Source organism: Physeter macrocephalus, chromosome 11 (genome assembly GCF_002837175.3).
Source record: "Physeter macrocephalus isolate SW-GA chromosome 11, ASM283717v5, whole genome shotgun sequence".
Lineage (NCBI taxonomy): Eukaryota > Metazoa > Chordata > Mammalia > Artiodactyla > Physeteridae > Physeter > Physeter macrocephalus.
This window is the reverse complement of record NC_041224.1, coordinates 38458736-38466482: the sequence shown is the minus strand read 5'-3', so window position 1 is coordinate 38466482 and position 7747 is coordinate 38458736.

The window sequence follows — 7747 nt, the reverse complement described above, 5'->3', positions numbered from 1 at the left end:
ACACACACACACACACACACACACACACACACACACACACACACACACATTTTGTTGATTTGCTGGCAGATTCAGGAGGTTTACGAACCATGGTTCTTACATTGGTAGAATGTGAGTTTTAAGATGCATTTTTCCCAAAGGGCTAGCTTACGGTCTGGAGTCAGCCACGCTCACTCACTCATATTGCCTCCCGTTAACACCGAAAGCCAGCCTTCTGCTCCAGCTGGCCCACCCCAGGGAGCCAGCCTGTGGTCCTGGAACCAGAGTCCCCTCATTGTATATGGCAACCAGAGGCACGACCTTGACAAATGAGGCTGCCATGTCAGACGCTTGGGCTGGACACCTCAGCTATTGCCAGATATTGAGCATTTTGCCCTGAATGCTACTAGCAAAATATTCCTATAAAACGAGCATTTTTCAAGGTCAGTCTGTGTCTTTAGGGGCTCAGTGCTTGGACTTCAGCCATGAGGCTCCCTTGACCAATTTGAAAGTATAGCTTTTTGCTCTGTGTTGGAATAAATGTTCACCTTGCTGTAAAACATCGGTTCTCTTTTGGGTCTAAGTAATTTCCTTTCCCTTCTGCTTGCCTATCTTTGAGCTGTTAAGAGCACGTGTGGCCAGAAGAGTGGTCTTCTGCCCAGTCTGGAAGCTTGGCCAGAGGAACTGGTGTTCTTGTGTAATGAGGTCATCTTTCAAAAGTACCAGACGGTTTTTCATCCCTTTCACCCAAACGCGACGTTTCCTGGCAGCCATTCCACCACCAAAGTGCCAGGAAAGGGGACTACAGATGCCTCCTAAAAGTACAGGATAGGGGATGTCTCTATCAGGGAAGAAGGAAGGGGAAAGCCCACCCCTTCTGGCCTCAAAAAAACTGCGGGACGAAGGAGGCTGTCAGAAGCAGGTGAGTAAGTAGGGAAAGAGGTGTGTTCTGACCCTCTCCCAGCTGAAGTGAGAAACCTCCCAGCTAAGCCTCCAGAGGCTTCCTCAGCTCCTGGGGCTGGGGTGGCGGGGTGAGGACAGTGTCCACTTTTTCCTGGTCCCCCTAGAAGATCACAGGGATTGATGGTGTTGGCTGGGAGGTTTACTCGGGGAGACGGGTGTTGCTGCATTGTGGTGAGGGACGCTGTAGCTGTGGGCCAGATGGCAGATCATCCTGACCAAGAACTGGCCATGCAGCACAGCTAGACCTCAGGGGACACGCAGTCCTAGAGAGGATTGACTTGGACTCAAGATAGCAGGACTGCCGAGCCCAGACAGAACCAAGGAGGACAGGCTTCGGCCTCTGGTGCCAGCAGGGCTTCTGTCGATCAGGTGGACAGCGGCATCCTCATACAGACTACAGGAGCCGGAAGGGACCGTGGGACTGTGGCCTGTGTGGATCCGAGGTCTTTCTCGTCACCTTTAGGTCACACAAACCAGCTCTCTCGTATCAACACGTCCAGATGCCATCTTGGAGATAAGCAAGGTGGAAAGGGATTAAAAAGTACAAAACGTTTATCCAAAAGAAGCTGAGTTCTCTAAAGAGACTGTTTTACATTATTAGATCAGATTGAATTTCCTTACATCAGTTGTGGAAAATGAAGAAGCTATGTTTTCTTTGCAAATCTGAGTGCCACTGGTAAATGTGCAACCCTGATACGAGTTGATGCACAAAGATGACAATTTTAGCTGCTAGAAGCAAGGCTACGGAGTGGGGCTGGTCTGAGCTGAGTTGTTCTTGTGTCCTTCCGCATGGGAATTGGTGTCAGAATGAGGGGGACAAGACTGCATCTGTGGAGAGTGGCTTTTCTTTGGTGAGAAAAATAATTAGCCTGTAGGTAGCTTTCATCCAGTTCTGCCCCAGGCCGATTATTATGAAGGGAATGAGTCATCTTATCAAGAACACACCAGGGACTTCCCTGGCGGTCCAGTGGTTAAGACTCTGCCTTCCAGTGCAGGGGGTGTGGGTTCAATCCCTGGTCGGGGAGCTAAGATCCCACATGCCTCGCAGCCAAAAATATCAAAGCATAGAACAGAAGCAATATTGTAACAAATTCAATAAAGACTTTTAAAATGGTCCACATCAACAAAAAAAAAATCTTAAAAAAGAAAAGAACACCCCAGTTCCTTTCTTAGGAACTTCCTCTCTCCACAGGGCTTGGAATTTGGAAGGAGATGGTTCAAGTTCAAGCTCTGGCTCTGACTGGGTGGGCAAGTCGATAGACTTTCCTGAGCTTCTGTCTATCAAATGGGGATTGAGACATGTGTACCCCCAATCCTCGTGGCTTCAGAAAGAGCTGATGGAGGATAACAGAAAGTACTTTTTATAAACTGAAAAGTCCAAATCCTGTGCCCATTCCAAGCTTCCAGATGCCTTCCTTTTCCTGCAGTTTCCTTTTTGCATCCTGCGTCTTCCAGGCTTTTCCTCCGGGCTCTGTTCTGGCCTTCGGCTGAGCAGAGGTTTGTTCCTTTGTATCAGGTCCCATGCTGGGTCCTGGAGCTCTTGAAGCCATTAAATCCAACATCTCCCCTCGAGGAACTTCGTGTCCACTCTCAGGCACTGTCCTGCCTTCTCCTGCCAGGCGATTTTCCCTTCGGATGTTACTGATTATGGATTCTCCTTGGTAGAATGGGCTTGAAGGTGGGATTCTGTAACTAGAATAGGCCCTTCAGGAAATGGGTCCAACGTCTGAGATATTTGACTCGTCAATTTTTCAGTAAGTATAATGCCCTAAACCAGGCTCATTTGGAGTGGAATCTGGAGGGCAGTGCCCTGGATCTTAGCATTCGAATAGCGGTCTTGGGTGGCTCACCTGGGTCAGCAGGTGCTGAGTTGGATGGCGAGGGCAGCTTACCCTCTTCTGTCCCGGGGATCAGACTTGTTATCACCCACAGGCTTCCCTGTTGCTACCTAGCTTCGAGCCCTTCCACCCAGACTTGTTTTCCTGTTGGCATCCTCAACAGATATGGAGAGACCTATTTGGTTGGAAACCCAGAAAAATTCTTTCATTCACTCTCCTAGCACACCCTTTCCTGAAGACCTAGATTTCACACCGGGCGCAAAACTAGGACAAAGTCAGAGAGGGAGACAACCTGGAAATAGGGTATAGACTCAGGGAACTGTTGATGCTGCAGCCTGAGCCCACAAGGCAGTCTGGAGGCAGAATTCTCTCTTCTTTGGGGGAGTCCATCTTTTTTCTCTTGAGGCCTTCAACTGATCAGACGAGGCCCACCCACATTATGGAGGCTAACGTGTTCTACTCAAAGTCCACTGATTTAAATGTTAATCTCATCTTAAAAAATGCATTCACAGCAGTGTCTGAATCAGTGTTTGGGCAAATATCTGGAAATGGTGACCTAGCCAAGTTGACACATAGAATTAACCATCACGTAAGTTCAAAGAGGCATGGCGTGGGCCAGCGTGTTAAGCCTGGGGCTCTAACACATAATGAAGATGTTAATAATGGACATCAGTGGGAAGACACCCTTCGCCCTATCACTGCATCATGAAGATTCAAGGAAAGGAAAGTACCTTTTGGAGCATAACCTCAAAGCCTGGCTTTACAGAACATTCTGGAAAAGATCTAGAAAACTGAAGCCTAAGATGAGCTTCCTGTTCCCACACTTGGATGAAAATTACTGGGTCATTCTTGTTGCAGTTGGTTGTAGGGTGGATGTTAGCCCACACAGGACTTCTTTTTTGTTGGTTTGTTTTTTTAAAAAATTTCCGCTATGTTTTGACATTTCAATCTATTATCTATTTTTTTTAAATTTTTGTTTATTTATCTATTTATTTTTTGCTGCACCACACAGCATGTGGGATCTTAGTTTCCCGACCAGGGTTAGAACGCGTACCCCTTGCAGTGGAAGCGTGGAGTCTTAACCACTGGACCACCAGGGAAGTCCCAGTACTTCTTTTTGAATTAGAAGAAAGACTCCCTTTCATGGACAAGTCAGAAAATAGACCCTCCTGCGCAGATGGATTAGAAAAGGGTAACCCTTCTGGGCAGACAAAGGAGGGACAGGTGCCTATGTTCTCCTGTGGGTGTGGCCTTAGCCGTGGAGCAAAGCCTGGCATGTGAAGCGCACGCTGGTTTCCCAGAGTAACCTGCTTCCTCATTTGGGTAAATTTTGTGCACAATTCGACCTGCATCGGTGGTTGGTAGAGAGACGCACTGATAGTGAAAGGACACCTAGAGGTCGTCTAGTCCACCCACTCCTGTCTTGGAGATGGAAACGCTAAGTCCCAGAGAGGGACAGAAGGTGACTCCATTCATGCAATGCCTCTTCAGCAGGACAACAGCGAGAGCACACAGCAGCTCCCAGAAGGAGAGCCCTCCGTCTTGCCAGCCTCGTCCACCCTACACCAGGCGTGAAGCCGGCAGGAAGGAGAGACGATGACACCCCTCCAAGGACTCCAGCCCCGATATGGATCCCAACTGTTGACAAAATGCAGGCTGACATCAAGGATTTGGGGGAACAGCATCTTTGCTGACTGTTCTTTTCCTCCTCGTATGTGTGTGGTAGTGGACGCATCTCACCTGCCCGTTGACTTGTTTTGCAAACCTTCTGAGCACCTACCGTGTCCCTGAGACTCCAAGGCGCATAAGGTAGGGTCTCTGCCATCAGGAGGTCACCGGATATTCATGGCAGGCGCATGAATAGACAAGAATGGCACAGACTTCCAAGGCGACCCATGGAGCATTGTGGAAGCAATGAGCATGTGCCTTTAGCTGACCCATCCCTGGAGCCAGAGGGGTCAGAGTAACTTGTGCATCAGTCTTTTGAGGAAGAGTTCATCAGAGAAGATGAACGTGTACTCTAGGAAGAGAGGCATAGATTTTTCTCATTTGCTACCTCTCACTCTCCCCTTCTCTGTCCCTCCTCCTGCCTTTCCTCTCCCCTCTCCTCCCACCCTCTCCTCTCCCCTCTTCTCTTCTTTTCCTTCCTCCCTCCCTCTTTTTCTCCTTTCTTCTCTAAGACACAGTGGAAAGAATACTCACCTCTCAAAATCAAGTTTGCTAAAGCAGTGGTCTAATTGGGCCCTGGGAGATTGGTCAAAGGGTGTTTTGTTTTTCTGGTAGATCCTCACGACTGGAATTCTTTATTAGTCTTCCAGTCTCCTTCATTAACATGCATTTTCTCTCCCTCTCTGCATCCTGCTCCCAACTCCAGGGCTGCTGAGCCCAGCATTTGTCTCTGGAACTCAAATGCCGACAAGCTATACAGTGAGAATCTTCAAGAGTGTGTGAAGCCAGGCACGCATGTGGTTACTCAGAAGAAATGGTTCCTGGAAATGCTGGTCCTTAGAATGACATCTGCTGGGTGGCCTCTCAGAGGGCGGGAGCTGCTTCCCTCCAAGTCAGGCTCTGCCTAAGCGAGGCTTAGTGATGGAAGCTACTGTTTATTACCCACCAACTCTGCGCCAGACCCTGTGTTCCGTGCCTTACCCAAACCACCCCATGTACTCCTCACCACAGCGTGTGCAAGGAAATGAGCATCCTGGTCCCTACTGACAATGAGAAGAATGAGGCTGAACAAGGTCAAAGAACGTTCCAAGGTCACACGGAGGGTAAATGGCAGAGCCTAGACCTGAATATGGATCTAGGTGACACACTGCCTGTTAGAGGTGCAGGCGAAGAAAAAAGACAGAGACAGCATACATTCTGCCCCCACCCACCCCACCCTTGGGTGCCCGAGCTAGCACAGAGCAAGACAGTCATGGCTCTAGAACTTTTTCTCCCAAGGGCTCCAGGGGCTTGAGAGAGAACAGGGCACTTCCTGTCCCCAGCCACCACAGCAAGGGTCCCAGGGCAAAACCAGGTCTGTGGCAGGGAATAGTCAAGCGGACAGATGACTTTGCCTCCAAGCTGGACCGTTGTGTAGGGACAGAATTGTCCTCCTAGGGAACACCGGCCATCCCAGGTGCTGCGGACTGAATGGCACCTCCTCCAAAGATGCTGAAGTCCTAACCCCAGTACCTGTCAATGTGACTTCATTTGGAAACAAGGTCTTTGTAGATGATCCAGTAAAGACGAGGTCATCAGGGTGGACCCTAATCCAGTATGGCTTGTGTTCTTATGAAAAGAAGGAATTTGGACATAGAGACAAACACACACAGGGAGAACTCTGTGTGAACATGAGAGTGGAGATGGGGGTGATGATTCTACAAGCCAAGGGGCCCCAACGATTGTCAACAAACCAGAAAAAGCCAGGGGAGAGGCATGGGACAGATTCTCCATGACAACCCTCAAAAGGAACCAACACTGCCAAGACCTTGATTTTGGGCTTTTAGCCACCAGAACTGGGATACAATACATTTCTGTTGTTTAAGCCACCCAGTTTGTGGTACTTTGTTATGACAGCCCTAGGACACTGATACACCAGAGCTCCTGGGATGTGTGTCCTGCGTTCAGCCCTGTAGTCAGGCCTGGACTGAGACACTCCAGGGAGCCCTGGTGCCATCACCTGACTTGAAAGGACACAGCGTTGCTGTCTGGTGCCAAGAGAGGCCAGAAGGTGCACAGCCATCATCCAGGACTGGATCCCTGCTGTGTTAAGTAAGCACTGTAGCTCATCTTCCAAGTGGTGGGGTCCCTGGTTACAAAGAACCAGATGGAAATCCAATTGCACTCTCAAGGCTGCTACAGGGGAAGATGGTGTTTGTGTCCTGTGCTATTCCAGGGACAATTAGCATCAGAAGATTAGATTCATAATGCCCCATTCATTTTCTCCGCTCGTCACTGGTGTCTGGTGGAGAATCGGAATTCTTAATCCCGCATGCTCTAAGTGAATGCATATTGAACAGTTTTGACAGCTTGGAAATTTCGTTGCAGGCACTTGATGACTTCCCATGTCAGGATCAATTTGCAGCCTTGTTTTTTCAGCTGATTAGGTCCCATCCAATTTTCTTGAGCCAGGGTTTCAGAGAATCCGGCTTCTTCCATCTCTACCATGAAGGCATGCAGGGTGGGGATGGTCCCAGGGAGGCTGGGTTTGAGATCTGATATCCAGAATCACTGAATCCACCAGGACTCCTCTTATGTTTGCTCAAGGAAAACACAGTGAACTCTCTACTAAAGAAATTTACACAATGCAGCTTTGGCCCAGAGATTCTGGGAGAAGTCAGCAAGAACATACACAGAGCCTCTAGCTTGGACTACACAGAGGACAGAGGGTGGAGAATAAAGGATGAGAGCGTGGGTGTGGCTCCTGTGCACACCCCAGCTCTACCATTTCACTCTCTATAGGACCTTGGGCCAATTACTTGCACTTTCCTAAGTTTCCTCGTCAATAACACGGGGATTGTTGTAATAGAAACCTTATACGGTTGTGGTGAAGATTAAATGAAATATTACATGTAAAAGTTCTCTGCTTGGTGCCTGCAGCATAGTAAATGTTCCATGAATGCTAACTTTGAAGCAAAGTTCCTCATGGGAAAAAGACAATTTCTCTTCCTTCACCTTCCTCTCCCTCCTCCTGCATCTCCTCCTTTTTCCCTGTTCTCTATCCTCAGTCAAAGAAAGTCTACAGCACGATCCAGTAGAAATGTGGGGAGAGCCACATGTGTCGTTTTGTTTTCTAGTAGCTATGTTAAAAAGGTACAAAAAGAAAAAAACAATATTACTCAGCCATAAAAAAGAAACAAAACTGAGTTATTTGTAGTGAGGTGGATGGACCTGGAGTCTGTCATACAGAGTGAAGTAAGTCAGAAGGAGAAAAACAAATACCGTATGCTAACACATATATATGGAATCTAAAAAAAAAA